Source organism: Schistocerca piceifrons, chromosome 11 (assembly GCF_021461385.2).
Source record: "Schistocerca piceifrons isolate TAMUIC-IGC-003096 chromosome 11, iqSchPice1.1, whole genome shotgun sequence".
In the NCBI taxonomy this organism is placed as follows: Eukaryota; Metazoa; Arthropoda; class Insecta; order Orthoptera; family Acrididae; genus Schistocerca; species Schistocerca piceifrons.
In genome coordinates, this window is record NC_060148.1 from 20,129,151 (window position 1) to 20,147,408 (window position 18,258).

Here is an 18,258-nt window from a genome sequence, read left to right on the forward strand (position 1 = left end):
AGTGAGAGTTTCTTTGTACAGTCCAGGACTATCTATGTAAGGCACTGGACGTAACGCGACACCCAGCATCTGATGTCTGTGCAGCTGAGAGACGATTTTCGACCAACAGTGGTGCGCTCCCTTTTCCGAAAGACAACACCGTAAATCGATCCGCTACTCATGTGAACCGAAGACATTTTAATGGAAGATTAAACAAATAAGACCTGACATGCGGAAGCTATACATCTCGCTGGCTGTTGCCTGATGTGCAGCCTACGCTTACGACAGTTTGTTACGCTGACTTTTTACAGCTGAAGCAAACTGACTACTCCACCTCTGAAAAGTGAAACGGGTGGTCGCACACAAACGAGACAGAATCACACAGTGGGTGCAGGACAGGGACCAGTGAGCCAGCAGCAGGGCTGAGACACCACGGCTGCGAAGCTGACACAGGCAGAAGGCTGGCGGAGGCGCTCACCCCTGCTGCTGCTGCCCGTCCTGGCCTGAGTGGCCCTGCTGTCTGCACACACACACACACACACACACACACACACACACACACACAGAAAGACACACACAGAGACAGACACACACACACAGAAAGACACACAGAGACACACACACAGAAAGACACACACAGAGACAGAGACAGACACACACACACAGAAAGACACACAGAGACACACACACAGAAAGACACACACAGAGACAGAGACAGACACACACACACAGAAAGACACACAGAGACACACACACAGAAAGACACACACAGAGACAGAGACAGAGACAGACACACACACACACACACACACACACACACACAGAAAGACACACACAGAGACAGAGACAGACACACACACACAGAAAGACACACAGAGACACACACACAGAAAGACACACACAGAGACAGAGACAGACACACACACACAGAAAGACACACAGAGACACACACACAGAAAGACACACACAGAGACAGAGACACACACACACACACAGAAAGACACACAGAGACACACACACACACAGAAAGACACACACAGAGACAGAGACAGAGACAGACACACACACACACACACACACACACACACACAGAAAGACACACACAGAGACAGAGACAGACACACACACACAGAAAGACACACAGAGACACACACACAGAAAGACACACACAGAGACAGAGACAGACACACACACACAGAAAGACACACAGAGACACACACACAGAAAGACACACACAGAGACAGAGACAGACACACACACACACAGAAAGACACACAGAGACACACACACACACAGAAAGACACACACACACACACACACACACACACACACACACACACACACACAGAAAGACACACAGAGACACACACACACACACACACACACACACACACACACACACACACACACACACACAGAGACAGACACACATCACACAGAAAGACACACACACACACACACACACACACACACACATAGATAGAGACACAACACACATAGATAGAGACACAACACACAGACACAGAACACAGAGAGAGAGAGAGAGAGAGACACACACACACACACACACACACACACACACACACACACAGAGATAGACACAACACACAGAAAGACACACACACACACACACACACACACACACACACACACACAGATACCTGAGTGACAGGGGGGACCGCGGCTGTACGTCAACGCCGACGTCGTCCCATAACTGTATGTGCAGGCCTCGGCCGCATATGAAAATGACCGACGGAGCAGCTCCTAGGGCCAAGCGCACTGTGACATGTCTCGGCGGACCCGTGAACCATTTATGTTAGCCTTGTTCCCTGGCGGCAATTGGCGCGGGGGGAACAAATGGTTCAAATCGCTCTGAGCACTATGGGACTTAACTTGTGGCGTCATCAGTCCCCTAGAACTTACAGCTACTTAAACCTAACTAACCTAAGGACATCGCACACACCAATGGCTGAGGCAGGATGCGAACCTGCGACCGCAGCGGTCACGCGGTTCCAGACTGTAGCGCCTAGAACCGCTCGGCCACCCTGGCCGGCACCGGGGGAACAGTGTAGAACAATAATGTCAGGATCGTGGGTATGAGTCCTTCTGTGGAAACGTTTTAATTTTTTTTATTATTTCCAGATAACCGGAATACACAGTATTGGTCTTCCACAGCATTGTGGAACATTAACACTTTGTAATCAAGTCTGTAATATGTCTCTGTTCGTCCATGAAACGACAGAAAATTCCATAAATATCTTTATTTAGAATGTCTAAGCTACTTGCACTGGAAATAAACCAAAACAATGCTAAATACAGCGTATATCGGTGCATTAACATTTTCATAAAACGGAAGGCCAAACAAATTCACATATCTCACGAAATAAGCGTCAAACGAAAAAACTACAAAGAACGAAACTCGTCTGGCTTGAAGGGGGAAACCAGATGGAGCTGTGGTTGGTCCGCTACATGGGGCTGCCATGGGTCAAACGGATATCAACTGCGGTTTTTTAAATGGGAACCCCCATTTTTTATTACATATTCGAGTAGTACGTAAAGAAATGTGTTTTAGTTGGACCGCTTTTTTCGCTTTGTGATAAATGGCTCTGTAATAGTCACAAACATATGGCTCACAATTTTAGACGAACAGTTGGTAACAGGTAGGTTTTTTAAATTAAAATACAGAACGTAGGTAAGTTTGAACATTTTATTTCGGTTGTTCCAACGTGATACATGTACCTTTGTGGACTTATTTCTGAGAACACATACTGTTACAGCGTGATTACCCGTAAATACCACATTAATGCAATAAATGCTCAAAATGATGTCTGTCAACCTCAATGCAATTAGCAATACGTTTAACGACATTCCTCTCAACAGCGAGTAGTTCGCCTTCCTTAATTGACAATGCGCTGACGCATGTTGTCAGGCGTTGTCGGTGGATCACGATAGCAAATATCCTTCAACTTTGCCCACAGAAAGAAATCCGGGGACGTCAGATCCGGTGAACGTGCGGGCCACGGTATGGTGCTTCGACGGCCAATCCACCTGTCACGAAATATGCTATTCAATACCGCTTCAACCGCACGCGAGCTATGTGCCGGACATCCATCATGTTGGAAGTACATCACCATTCTGTCATGCAGTGAAACATCTTGTAGTATCATCGGTAGAACATTACGTAGGAAATCGGCACACATTGCACCATTTAGATTGCCATCGATAAAATGGGGGCCAGTTATCCTTCCTCCCATAATGCCGCACCATACATTAACCCGCCAAGGTCGCTGATGTTCCACAGCCATCGTGGATTTTCCGTTGCCCAATAGTGCATATTATGCCGGTTTACGTTACCGCTGTTGGTGAATGACGCTTCGTCGCTAAACAGAACGCGTGCAAAAAATCTGTCATCGTCCGGTAATTTCTCTTGTGCCCAGTGGCAGAACTGCACACGACGTTCAAAGTCGTCGCCATGCAATTCCTGGTGCATAGAAATATGGTACGGGTGCAATCGATGTTGATGTAGCATTCTCAACACCGACGTTTTTGAGACTCCCGATTCCCGCACAACTTGTCTGCTACTGATGTGCGGATTAGCCGCGACAGCAGCTAAAACACCTACTTGGGCATCATCATTTGTTGCAGGTCGTGGATGACGTTTCACATGTGGCTGAACACTTCCTGTTTCCTTAAATAACGTAACTATCCGGCGAACGGTCCAGACACTTGGATGATGTCGTCCAGGATACCGAGCAGCATACATAGCACACGCGCGTTGGGCATTTTGATCACAATAGCCATACATCAACACGATATCGACCTTTTCCAAAATTGGTAAACGGTCCATGTTAACATGGGTAATAAATCACGAAGCAAATACCGTCCGCACTGGCGGAATGTTATGTGATACCACGAACTTATACGTTTGTGACTATTACAGCGCCATCTACCACAAAGCGAAAAAAGTGGTCCAACTAAAACATTCATATTTCCTTACGTCCTACACGAACACGTGATAAAAACTGGGGGTTCCTATTTTAAAAAACACAGTTGATATCCGTTTGACCTATGGCAGCGCCATCTAGCGGGCCAACCATAGCGCCATCTGGTTTCCCCCTTCAATCTAGACGAGTTTCGTTCTTTGTAGTTTTTTCGTTTGATGCTTATTTCGTGAGATATTTGGCTCGGTCATGGTCAATGGACCACCCTGTAGATATAGGAGGAGCAAAAAATAATTTACGAGTACAGATGTTGTATGGACACTTTAAAATGCGCAGAAAAGCGTTAAAATAAAGTTTCAACAAGTCTAGATTTCAGTAACACACCCCATCCCCCCCCCCCTCACTCCCACCCTGGAAGGTCTCACTATCAGAACCTCTTTGTTTACAAATCAAGCACTAGCTGAGATTAAAGCTTTACACCACTTACCAGGTGCACTTCGTATGTCATTACTTATGCCACGCTCTATAAAATTTTCCAGTTCGTGCCTGACAGCCAAGAGCGATTCAGCTCAAGACATTATAATGCTGTGTAATGCCTGGTGGTTGATGGACACATAACGAACTAGTACCTTTTACTGGTAGGTATCACAGAACGGAAGTTTAAACAGAAGACATATACTGCTGTTCACCTCTTTATGCTTTTTTTATTTTAGATATGAAAATGGCTCGTCAATGATCTGAAACTAGTAATCAGTGAAGGAGCTTAAGCGATCTTGAAATATGATTTTTATCCATACATTTTAACATAACAGATCGCCAGTCCTCCCATTTGAAAATATCAAATCATAACGACAGAAATTTAACTTTTGTGCTCAAGGGCATATTTTCCACTGTATTGGCGCCAGCTGTGATCATCATTATAATTCGGTCTAAATTTCATTTGGCAACTCAGAATGCAAGTTTCATGGCGCATCGTTGAACTTCTAGTCGTCTAGTTTCATTTCCATGGTTGATGTATACACTAACCATTAGTATTAGCAGTTTGTCACAGTAGAGGAAACGTGTTTCTTTTGAGGAAGATTTCCTACAAGGAGTCATAGATACCTGAACGAGGCGGAAATTCTCGCTGAACTTCTTGTAGATGAAACACTATCAGATTCAAGTGATTTCAATTACACAGAAGTTGAAGAGAATTCAAATAAAGAAGATATGGAGGACAAAGAAACAATCCACAGAGGTAACACTCCAAATATGCTACAAGTTGTGGTTGAGTATATTCTGAGGAAACTCTTAGGAATATTTAAAGTGATTTTGTCAACTTAGTCCATAAACATCAGGGAATAACTAGCACTGGTAAAGCAACTAGTATGTGTGAATCGCTGAAGAAATTTTTCACTCCCGAAATAGTTCGGAAAATTGCTGACCGTACAATTATTGAAGAATCTGAATGAAAAAATGAATCTGCTGTTAGCGATTCTGAAATATATGCTTTGTTGGGAATTTTTAATTTAATGGCAGTTTACCTCGTTATCTGTTACGGTATTTGAACAACTGAAAGGAATATTCGCACAAGGTGGACCTCAAAATGTTACGTCTTTTCAGAGGTCGTCCCTCAATTCAAGTTTCTCTCAAAGACAAGCCTAGGCGCTACAGTCCAGAACCGCGCGACAGCTACGGTCGCAGGTTCGAATCCTGCCTCGGGCATGGGTGTGTGTGGTGTCCTTAGGTTTAAGTAGTTCTAAGTTCTAGGGGACTGATGACGTCAGAAGTTAAGTCCCATAGTGCTCAGCGCCATTTGAACCAAAGACAAGCCTTGGAAATAGGACATACCTACTAGAATTTTCAGTACCGCGGGTGAATAACGAAAATAATAAAAGTGAAAATCTATGCTGCAGGAGACAGTAGACCTGCTGCAGAGGTTCTTTTGAGATTGTGAAGAGGCTGATGGAGCCAATAAAGAATACAGGTTGCATCGTCCCGACACACTACTTCTACACTTCTGCAAAATCGGGGGATACACTTCAAGAAAAGTTTATCTCGATTAGGACTTTCAAAACCTACAGAAAACGCACACCGCAAGAAGACGACAGCAGGCAGAGACGTGTATTCCTGCAAGTTTGCATTCGCAGATTCATCGATTAAGGGGACTCCAGTAACAGTTGTCTCTAGCGTCGCACAGGAAGAACTGAAGAAAAATTTCCTGCCAGGAATAGAAGCTGATGCAGCAAAGAAGAAAACCCACATAAACCTGTAACTGCACAGAGGGAGGCGTGGATGCTGTAGAGCGAATGTCCAGGACAGAATCTACAAACAGGGACACGAGGTGGCGGCCACTGTGTATGGTCTACAGTCTGCTTCACACAGAGTTCAAGATGGATGCGCCTCAGCAGAATGAGGGGAAATAGTAAAATGCCAGAGAACTACATCTGCACGAATTAGGATTGTAACTTTTGAAACAAGATGTAGAAGAGTGATCGAAGGACTCTAAAGGGGTCTACTTGCCGATAATTTACGCTATAGGAGACCCCGTGCTTTAAGAACACAACTAACCAAGCAGCCAGAGATGAGATCACAAAAACCGGGACGGCCGGAGTGGCCGAGCGGTTCTAGGCGCTACAGTCTGGAACCGCGCGACCGCTACGGCCGCAGGTTCGAATCCTGCCTCGGGCATGGATGTGTGTGATGTCCTTAGGTTAGTTAGGTTTAAGTAGTTCTAAGTTCTAGGGGACTGATGACCTCAGATGTTAAGTCCCATAGCGCTCAGAGCCATTTGAACCATTTGAACAAAAACCGGCTTAACGTGCGGAAGTTGTAGTTGCCATTTGTGCTAGAGAAATTCAGAATAAGCCCTTTTCTGTGCAAAGGAAAAGTGTCGTCTAGAAATGGTAGTATTGTCTCTGACTGAAGAGAGTTTCTCGAAAGTTTTTACTGTACCATAACCAGTAATTCTGCAAGTGTTTTCCTCTCTGTTTGTGAAACTTTTCGTCGCTCACTAAAATGTATAACTCAGTTATTAGATCAAAGGGTGTATAGACAATCTAGACAACCGGTATCTTCAAGCTGGGAGTTTATGTTTCTAGTTTTTACAAACTTTCATTGTCCAAGTTTTGACCACTGTTTGTAGCACTTCACAAAAGAGAAACCGTATATCAACTTTTTTACCTATTTTTTGCTCACCCAGTATGTTCCAAACATTACGCTTTTTGTGATATTGTCACTCAGGACTTTTAAACTAATCTCAGACTGGTGAAACAGTGACGTGAAATAAACACGTATTACAAGGTTTATGCTTCTCCAACTCATTCACCTACAGAGTTGCAGCTGTCAGTTGATTCCTTCAGCAGGGCGTACGAACGATTTGGTCTCTCCATCAATATTCCAAAGACAAAGGTGATGGCGTAGCCAACTCCTGGCTCCTCCGTTCCTGATTTCAGCATATCCATTTATGATGATACAGCCTTGGAACAAGTGGACCATTTCGTCTACCTAGGAAGCATACTGTCATCTAACTGCTCATCTGGAAAAGATGTGGAGAATAGATTGCGTGCTGCCCATGTAGCATTTGAACGTCATACAAAGCGTGTCTTCCTGAATAAAGACCTAGCACTGTACACCAAACTGATGGTGTACAAAGCTGTAGTCATTTCCACCCTGCTATATGGTTGCGAAACTTGGACGTTATATTGCTGTGATCTGAAGCTAAGATGTATCATGAACCTGAAATGGGATGACTTCATATCCAACTCGGCTGTTCTGGAGAAAGCAAAAATGTATAGCATGGAAGCTCTTATCACTGGGCGTCAACTCAGATGGGTGGGACATGTCCAGCGGGTGAAAAATGACAGACTTCCACGCCAAACGCTGTACAGCGAAGTGAGCACAGGTAAAAGGCCACGAGGTGCCCCTCTCAAACGTTACAAGGATCAGCACAAGAAAAATCTGAAAAACTTTAACATCGATCCGAGCGACTGGTCCACAATAGCAGAAGATCGAAGTCGCTGGCGCTCAGTTACCTCAAATGCTCTTCAAAACTTTGAGCTGGAACGTCGAAGAATGGAGGATGACAAACGCCGGAGGCGTAAACTCCTCCAGGCTCTGCCACGTCCTCCACCTTCCATCAGCTGTAATGTCTGTGGCCGCCTGTTCCACGCTAGGATTGGATTGCTAAGCCATCGGCGACACTTCCACGCCTGAACCGTGACAAAGGAAATCTCAGGAGAGAAATGAAAACTCGGATACGAGTATCAGCCGACGACGACGACAAGGTTTTAAAGCCTATTGCGACACGGGCAAAGGTTGTCCTTGGTTGGTGCTCCACGTAACCTAAAATGAAGTAGTGCTCCCATGGTTAATGAATTCACATTTTGCAACGAAGCTGTGTCCAGAGCGGAGGAAGGCTCCTCCCCCCCCTCCCCCCTCCCCCCTCCACTGTTCAAGAAAGCCAAGGCGCAAGGCGTGATCCTCGCTTCGGGCAGTTTTTGTCACGTAACCGAACTCGAACTGCGACAGAGCGCTACATTACGAGTGACTCACTGCGTCCTCCATCACTTTCGACGCCCAAACAACATTCCTCAGTAGTGACACGAGCCCCTCCTTTATCGCAACCGCAGACCTTTAGACGGCCGCCTTGGCGCTTAACACCAAAGGTGTAATATCGACCACTCCTCTTTATTCAACACAGGAATCTCTGAATAACATCGTACACGTAGACGGAATAGAGCTGTCATGTTAGCTAATATGTTCGTTTTAGGAAGTATCGTGAAAGGCTTTGAATTTTCTTCTGGGATTACAAGTACACTGAAGAGAAAAGCACGCCCTCTTGTTTTTCGGACTCGCATGTTTTCATTAAAACCTTACAGACTAACTTGCAGCTGTGTACCGTAATTAGTTCCTATGGACTGGCGAATCGGTACGCTGGACCGCTTCAGCAGACTGCGCCCCTGCGCCCACTTCTTGCCGGCTGCTCTCAGCGATCTGAATTCTGGGTCGGCTCCCTCGTGGCGCGGCCAGCGCGGCGGTTTACACCCGTTCCGAGGCGGTCGGAACAGCTACCCAGCAGTGGCGCTTACGACTGGTCCCGTTTCGTCATGGTACGAACTTTTCATAGTTTCTGCTAAGTGGCAGGTAACTCAGCTGCGACTGGTTAATGAAGGCGAAATGCAGGAGTGGAACAGGTTTAGTTTCACCTTTCCGAACACCTTGTGTCAGACTCAGCAGGTAAGCATTAGAACTTGAGTGCAAAGAAAAAAAAAAAAAAAAAAAAAAAAAACATGATGAAAAAGTCCCAGTTCTCTTTTCGATTTATTAAAATGTGACGGCGCAAAATGTGTTGGTGGCATATAATAAACATTACCTCTGGTAGCATCTGTTACTGCAGGTAAAATAGAAACCTTAATTTCTGCAGCTGCAGCTAACCGCACAGTGTCTAAGTATGTGGGTTCTTGGACTGCCGCACGAGACGATCAACTGGGAGGACGTGGCGGGAGATTCTTGTACTCCCGGGCGAGAGATCTCGACTGAGGAAAGCTGTACCCTGTACTGCCATGAAGTGTTGTACGAAGTTACAAAAAGTGCACGATTTCATCGCCTGAAGGTTGCGTATTACATTGTTTCCTGTGAAAATATACAGATCCAGATAGTACACGTGTTCAAGGCCTCTAGAGTATTGTCTGCAAATTCTTGAGACTGTTTGTTGTTGTTGTGGTCTTCAGTCCTGAGACTGGTTAGATCCAGCTCTCCATGCTACTCTATCCTGTGCAAGCTTCTTCATCTCCCAGTACCTACTGCAGCCTACATCCTTCTGAATCTGCTTAGTGTATTCATCTCTTGGTCTCCACCTACGATTTTTACCCTCCACGCTGCCCTCCAATGCTAAATTTGTGATCCCCTGATGCCTCAGAACATGTCCTACCAACCGATCCCTTCTTCTAGTCAAGTTGTGCCACAAACTCCTCTTCTCCCCAATTCTATTCAATACCTCCTCATTAGTTATGTGATCTACCCATCTAACCTTCAACATTCTTCTGTAGCACCAAATTTCGAAAGCTTTATTCTCTTCTTGTCCAAACTATTTATCGTCCACGTTTCACTTCCATACATGGCTACACTCCATACAAATACTTTCAGAAACGACTTCCTGACACTTAAATCTGTACTTGATGTTAACAAATTTCTCTTCTTTAGAAATGCTTTCCTTGCCATTGCCAGTCTACATTTTATGTCCCCTCTATTTTCGACCATCATCAGTTATTTTGCTCCCCAAATAGCAAAACTCCTTTACTACTTTAAGTGTCTCATTTCCTAATCTAATTCCCTCAGCATCACCCGACTTAACTCGAGTAAATTCCATTATCCTCGTTTTGTTTTTGTTGATGTTCATCTTATACCCTCCTTTCAAGACACTGTCCATTCTGTTCAACTGCTCTTCCAAGTCCTTTGCTGTCTCTGACAGAATTAAAATGCCATCGACTAACCTTAATGTTTTTATTTCTTCTCCATGGATTTTAATGCCTACTCCGAAGTTTTCTTTTGTTTCCTTTACTGCTTGCTCAATATACAGATTATACAGATCGAATAGCATCGGGGAGAGGCTATAACCCTGTCTCACTCCCTTCCCAACCACTGCTTCCCTTTCATGTCCCTCGACTCTTGTAACTGCCATCTGGTTTCTGTACAAATTGTAAATAGCCTTTCGCTCCCTGTATTTTACCCCTGCCACCTTTAGAATTTGAAAGAGTTTTCCAGTAGACATTGTCAAAAGCTTTCTCTAAGTCTACAAATGCTAGATACGTAGGTTTGCGTTTCCTTAATCTTTCTTCTAAGATAAGTCGTAAGGTCAGTATTGTCTCACGTTGGAACTTATATTTACATAACATCAAATATTATAACATATACTTATATTAAACTAATAATAAAGTATCAGAACCTAATAAAAACGAGAATGTTAGGAAAAAAATTTTGGTTGTGTCAAGACGCGAACCACCGCCCCCAACAAAATAAATAGCTGGGGGGGGGGGGGGGGGGGGGGAGCAGTGTCGCTACTCATTACGCTAAACCAACATCACACCGTTTTTGTAATCATAATATGTTACCCCGTGCTGGAAACAATAGTAGATATGTTACTAACTGAAATTTAATTATATCAAATTGTACCAAGAACAATGCGGTTTTGGTGGATCTTCAGTGTGTCGCTGCCTTCAAATAGCCTACTCTCATAATACGCGAGTTACAATAATTCTTTTGCCACGAATATCCTGTTTCTCATTATTTTATTGGATCGAATCACACAACTAACAACGCGTTTTCCAGTGATTCTCAATATGCTGGTGCACAGAAACGGCATATATACATATGAGCTTGAAATGAATGGCAATATGGCGCCTCACAACTCTGTACTGAAGGGAGACGGCGTGCATGTGACGTAGGTGGCGTTGTGTCATCTCATTGGTCAACGCTCAGACGCACGCTCAGAATATCTGACATGCCAGATATCGGCCTGCACGTTCGGAAAGACTCCCGCACGTGCTGTTCCACGCAGTGACGTCATAAACTCGGCATGCTCGACGCTCAACGTTCCGATGCACGTTCCGTGTGCCGTCGGCCTTGAGTCTGTTATCGTATGTTAGAAAACATACGATACACACTGTTTGCAATTTGTTTCCTGTAACCATTGTTAAGGGATGTGAGAACACAACATCAACTGTTCAGCTCTGAGAACCAAGACGCGAACCAGAAATGATGGAAAAAGTCAGAAGCATAGTACAGTACACCTCAGTCGAGTGTATGCTGACTGATGTCGTGACGGATGGGGAAAGATTCACTGTGGTCCCATGCCCATGTCGTTACATTTTCCACTACAGCGAACAGAGCATCACAGGTTTCAACGAATGCAAAGTCTAGTCACAAACTGTAGCTCAGCAAAACCAAATTAAGTATTAAGGGGGCAATATAGGAAGCGTTCGGTGAGTTCGTGAACGAAATATGTGCGCAATGCAAACTCTACTCACATTTGCAAATTACTTCAACAGAGTATTACTTTTTTTATTTTACACATCTAGTTCCGTAGAAATAAATTGAGGAGCAAATCTCCAAGGTCACGGAACGTATCAGTACGTGAAATTACGACATAAATGTAATAAGAGATAAAATAACATGTTTATTAACCAGAAAAAAAGACAAGCCGTAAGTTTATATAAACGCAATCAACAATACGACACAGGAATCAACTTCATTTTTCAAGGAACTCCTCGACATAGTAGAACGAGTGGCCCATGAGAAAACTTCAGTTTCGATTTGAAAGCGAGTAGATTACTTCTAAGATTTTTAAATTCTTTTGGTAAATTACTGAAAATAGGCGCAGCAGCATACTGCGCAAGCGTCAAGCAGGTGTGATCCTGTAAAACTAGTGATTCTTCGCTACATGAAACATTACGAGCTTTCCACAAATAACTTACTTTAACAGAAAACAAGTATTTCTAAACATTTGCGTTTCTAAAATCGGTAGCACTAATTACGGTCAGTAACGCAAACTTGTTCGTTGCGCGAACTGTTTTGCAAACCGTCGACTTTTACACGCATGTGTTCAGTACAGATTTTTCTCGTGGTTTCCTGGCTTACCTTGTCTCATGGCATTAACCTGGTTTTGAGTCTGACCTAGAATCAGTGCTTCTGGTTCCGTTCGCGCCTGATAGCAGTCCGATGATTGGTTCGTAACTGCAGTCCAGAAACAACTGGCCGAGCGACCACCGCTTCGATCGCTTAGACTTGCTGCCTGCAGAAACTTTTTGGTTCTTATTTAATCGACTTTTTATGTTGTTCACAAACTGAAACATCATTTCAGCTTTTCACGCCAATTGAGGCCTTCCAAGCATGGTCTTTTCCGAATGTATTTCTGACCAAAATGCTATTCTGACAGCTGGAGTGCAGAGTTTTTCTTCATCACGCCTTTTGTATTGTTGCGTAGATATCCCCACAGCAACTTTCATCCTCTGACCAATACTTCTTTACATCTAACAGAGAGCAAAATATCAGTTTTCGTAAATTTAGCTTTAAAATTTTTTTTTTAATGTAACGAAATACTTTCATTAAAAATTTTCATCCCCTATTGGACCGCCTTAAAGGCTGAATTCCCAGAAACACTAAAACACGTATTTTTTATTTTCTGACTGAGAAACTAGATTTCAGTTTCTGTAGTTCTGTCTTCAAAATTTACGATCCACGCCATCTCCAGATTTCAAGTTTCTACCCTTATCGGCTTGGTCTGCGCCATGATGGATGAGACAGACATTGAGTTTTAATCACAGAGATTAATAATTATTAATGATACAATTATTTTTGCTCACAGATTCAGCTGGCGACTGTTCGTAAGTTATTTTCAATCAAAAATTTTGCCAGATTCAGTTTATTTACTCCACATTTCACTGACTTTCTTATTTTGACATTTCGTTCGATCGCAGTCTCGCAATTACGATTCCGTTGCAACTGTATCTGGAATTTTATGTATTTTTATTATTCTTCGGAACGTACACCTTTCCCCAAGTATGAGGGAAAAGTAGGTGCACGTGTCCTTTAAAAATCGTAATTGAACGAAGTGCAGGTCCGTTATTACTTGTGTACTCAGGAAATTCATTAAACTGTCCGCTATAGTTTAGCGAAAGCAGCACCTCGATACATACACTCCTGGAAATGGAAAAAAGAACACATTGACACCGGTGTGTCAGACCCACCATACTTGCTCCAGACACTGCGAGAGGGCTGTACAAGCAATGATCACACGCACGGCACAACGGACACACCAGGAACCGCGGTGTAGGCCGTCGAATGGCGCTAGCTGCGCAGCATTTGTGCACCGCCGCCGTCAGTGTCAGCCAGTTTGCCGTGGCATACGGAGCTCCATCGCAGTCTTTAACACTGGTAGCATGCCGCGACAGCGTGGACGTGAACCGTATGTGAAGTTGACGGACTTTGAGCGAGGGCGTATAGTGGGCATGCGGGAGGCCGGGTGGACGTACCGCCGAATTGCTCAACACGTGGGGCGTGAGGTCTCCACAGTACATCGATGTTGTCGCCAGTGGTCGGCGGAAGGTGCACGTGCCCGTCGACCTGGGACCGGACCGCAGCGACGCACGGATGCACGCCAAGACCGTAGGATCCTACGCAGTGCCGTAGGGGACCGCACCGCCACTTCCCAGCAAATTAGGGACACTGTTGCTCCTGGGGTATCGGCGAGGACCATTCGCAACCGTCTCCATGAAGCTGGGCTACGGTCCCGCACACCGTTAGGCCGTCTTCCGCTCACGCCCCAACATCGTGCAGCCCGCCTCCAGTGGTGTCGCGACAGGCGTGAATGGAGGGACGAATGGAGACGTGTCGTCTTCAGCGATGAGAGTCGCTTCTGCCTTGGTGCCAATGATGGTCGTCTGCGTGTTTGGCGCCGTGCAGGTGAGCGCCACAATCAGGACTGCATACGACCGAGGCACACAGGGCCAACACCCGGCATCATGGTGTGGGGAGCGATCTCCTACACTGGCCGTACACCACTGGTGATCGTCGAGGGGACACTGAATAGTGCACGGTACATCCAAACCGTCATCGAACCCATCGTTCTACCATTCCTAGACCGGCAAGGGAACTTGCTATTCCAACAGGACAATGCACGTCCGCATGTATCCCGTGCCACCCAACGTGCTCTAGAAGGTGTAAGTCAACTGCCCTGGCTAGCAAGATCTCCGGATCTGTCCCCCATTGAGCATGTTTGGGACTGGATGAAGCGTCGTCTCACGCGGTCTGCACGTCCAGCACGAACGCTGGTCCAACTGAGGCGCCAGGTGGAAATGGCATGGCAAGCCGTTCCACAGGACTACATCCAGCATCTCTACGATCGTCTCCATGGGAGAATAGCAGCCTGCATTGCTGCGAAAGGTGGATATACACTGTACTAGTGCCGACATTGTGCATGCTCTGTTGCCTGTGTCTATGTGCCTGTGGTTCTGTCAGTGTGATCATGTGATGTATCTGACCCCAGGAATGTGTCAATAAAGTTTCCCCTTCCTGGGACAATGAATTCACGGTGTTCTTATTTCAATTTCCAGGAGTGTAGATCGATCATTCTGCGTACATTTTGGGTGGTCTGACAGTTGTACGACCGGAGTAAAGAACCGTAAGCGAAACGTGTGCAGACATGCCAACTTTCAAAAGCGAAAAATCAGGAGAATTTTAGCGGTGTACTATTGTGAATTACAACACATCTCTGACGATTAAAGTTGCAATAATTCAATTACATTTGGTTCATTATTTACATGTAAATACTAAATAATGGACATATCTGAGCGTTCGGACTGTATAATTTATCACTCAACATGCTGAACAATATGAATGATGAGCTCTGCAGGTTTCTTTGGATTCACACACATCGAAATGAAGCGCTCTCGAGAGAACTACAGTTCGAAATTACGATCCGAGGAAACAAATTAAGGTATAGTAGATTTCTGTTTTGACATTAGCACAGTTTTTGCATGAATAAATCACTGTTAAATGATCACACGTTTTCATTTCATAATGCAACACATATTTGCATGGCATCTTATATCCGTAAGACATCTTTCCCAAATTTAAATCAATTTTATACAGGATGTACATGTTAGGCTTAGCAAATAATCTAAATAGTTTATCAGTCTGAATTTGTATGATTACGGTAGCTACTTATTCAGCACAACCGTAGCTGACTTAACCTTCTTCAAAAACTCTGAACTAAATTTCTGCTCGAAACACTTGTCTTTTGAACTGATTTTAAAATCAAAAATTTCTCCAAACACGTATCTGAAAGGATAGACCTGAACTGAGTTTTGGTATCTGGAACTGTGCTAGAAATTCTCCCACATTCCGCATTACTATGTGGAATTGACAAAATAGCCAGCATCACCATTGCAAGTTTATCGTATTGAAGAACCCCATCAGCCGATTTCTTCTGATCTACCAACGCCCACTGAACAGCAATTCTCTCTGCTGCCAAGCTGGTTGCTTCCAGCTGAAAGTTACAGAACTGAGAGTGAAGAATATCAACTTCGGTGTTCACTTTCGCTAGTAAGAATATTAGGAAATCTGTTTATGAAAAATCTAAGGCTGGAAAATGACGCTTTGCCAATAATAGAAATATTTGCAACTTCTGTATGCATTAAAACTTCATCTTTGAATGGAAATTTGTGTATCATGTAATCACCTGATAAGAAACATTTTCTTACAGACTTAAAGAATATGGAGTTTTCCTCAGGCTTCAAAGTGGTCACCAAAGCTTGGAACAACTATCGACTACTCCTTGTCCACGATAACTACGATTGCGCTGGTGCTACCAGAAGCGGAGGAAATTGGCACTCGTTGAAAGATATTCATTTGCCTCCGAACGCTGCCAACGGTAAGTTCCTTACTTCCTCGTAGATACGAAGCGTGAGGTACGCCCACTGCCACTCCCGACTGCCACAGCACGAATCTTCCAAGTTAACACAGGACAAGTACCTTGTCATCGACCAATATACCGAAGGGGCAGGATTTTCAAATAGTAAAGAAAGTATTGGAATTGCTCTGAAAATCGGGAGATCGGTCTTCAGTGTCGGGAGATCGGGAGGAAGAAGGAAAAAAATCGGGAGCCTCCCGCTTAACTCGGGAGAGTTGGCACGTCTGCGTGTGTGGCATCTGGAGGAGATAGGGTATCTTTAAAGGATTTGTGAAGAGAACATTCGGGAAGTGAGGGATTAATGGTCTCCAAAATGTCGCTGCACTGTTGTGTTATGGTTTCCCAGTAATGTCAGACGGTGTGAATGGCGTCAGCCGAGAAGGAGCGGCTGAGCAGCCGGCCGTGCTGAGAGCGTGGATCGGTCGGTCGGTCGGTGGCGCACTGAGGCACGAGATGACTTGTCCGTCTCGAGCACGGACGTAAGAACAAGGGGAGATGGCGCTAAGTATCCCAGCCGTACTGCGTTTTGAAGCCATGGGGGCGTGGCTCTCTGCCATGACACTCTGACCAAAACATTGTCAGTGTGCTATAGCGCTGCGTGTATTACAGTCGCTAATTGCACCATATACGCATGTAACGTCATCAGATTGGTTGTTTCAAAGTTTTTGTTTAAAATAAAATCTCGTAAAGGCGAAATTCCGCATTTCTTCTGATTTAAAATAGTTTTTAATGTAATATTACGAACAGCTAGCCTTCAATGTAAACGATACAATGTTGTTAATTCAGTAATAAACGTGTATCAAAAACTAAATAATAGAAACTGAAAACTAAGTTAGCTATACCCTCCCTCCAAAGCCCCATAAATACATCTTGTTTGTAATACGTACTGGGACATTTCAGTTACGTTACACTACTGGGAAACACTGTTCATTACCACCAATATTTACTGAAATACGGTACATAGAATGGCAAACCTACACAGTGTCCTGTTTAGGCCTGTTAATGTAGTGTTAGCTTTTAATTTGGTACATGATGAAGACAAAGTGAGTTACTCAACACTTCGATTATCGACGATACGTACGTATTATACTGAAACGTGAACTTGAAAACTAAGAATTTAATTCTTTGAATTAACATACCTTTTGCAAATGTTTTGGGTGTGTAGGGAAAACTGATGGTACAGCATTTTCTCGGAGCCTTACTGTTGAAACGGAAGTTCGGTCTATGTCCTCTTCTCGGAAATGCTGAGAACATATAGTGCTCCATTTAGACGCACACCAATTCTTCCTCCTCACGGCATTCTCCCACAGAGCTTTCCGACTTTCATTTTTAGGAAATCTACAGGAGAAAAACACGCTATAGTACAAGTACCGATGTAGCACACGTTCATTCACAATGAAGTTGTAAAATCACACTTAACGAGACAACTTACACATGAAATGTTATTCCCTTCGATTTCGCATCACAATCAGAAAGATTCGTACATCCGAACACCACACAAGTCACCATAATAGCGCAAAATCCTTCCAAAAGTGAGCGACAAGCCTATCCACACAAGCTTACAGCAGCAACATTTTGGTCGGATTGAGATGGCTACCCTCGGCTTCACAGCTGTGACGTCACGGCGTCTCCCTCTATTCTTACCTCCATGGTCTCGAGCGTCGGCGCATGTGAGGTCGCCACGTGAGTCCAGGGGGCCGCGCCGTATAGCGAGGGGCAGTGGCTTCGCGGCCGACACGAGAGCAACAGGAGTCAACCCACGGCGTCGGTCTGGCCGGCGCGAGCTGCGACGCCGTGAGGCGGGAGATCGGCGCGCCTTCCTGCGTCCGTTGAAGCGGCTGGCAGCGGACGGTTCGGGAGAGCGTTGGGGGTGCTGCGCCAGGTCTTCGC

At 44.7% G+C, this 18,258-nt stretch overlaps 1 protein-coding gene across 1 annotated transcript in view; it reads right to left on the minus strand.

Annotated features, from left to right (window-relative positions):
- LOC124720067 (ankyrin-2-like) overlaps nucleotides 1–18,055 on the minus strand; it is a 60,312-nt gene extending 42,257 nt beyond the window's left edge. The window contains exon 1 of the mRNA XM_047245334.1: nucleotides 18,013–18,055. The gene's annotated coding sequence lies outside the window, so the exon portion shown is untranslated. The remainder of the gene's footprint in view (nucleotides 1–18,012) is intronic.
- Nucleotides 18,056–18,258: the final 203 nt, after the last annotated feature.